A 221-nucleotide genomic window follows, 5' to 3' on the forward strand; every position below is an offset into this window, starting at 1 on the left:
CCCCCGTGCGCATCCCCGCCCCCCCCGCCCCCCGCCGCTCCGCTCCCTCCTCCCTTCCCGGCGGCTGCAGTTTCCAATCCCGCCAGCAGCGAGCAGCAAGTGGATGCAGGATCGCGCCGCACACGCACCCGCACACACCCGCACACGCACCCGCACACGCACCCGCACACGCGCGCACCCCGCAGCAGCGGGCGGCCAGCACGGGCTCCGCGGGGCTCCCG

Source organism: Onychostruthus taczanowskii, unplaced genomic scaffold, assembly GCF_017590055.1.
Source record: "Onychostruthus taczanowskii isolate IOZ18803 unplaced genomic scaffold, ASM1759005v1 scaffold101, whole genome shotgun sequence".
In the NCBI taxonomy this organism is placed as follows: Eukaryota; Metazoa; Chordata; class Aves; order Passeriformes; family Passeridae; genus Onychostruthus; species Onychostruthus taczanowskii.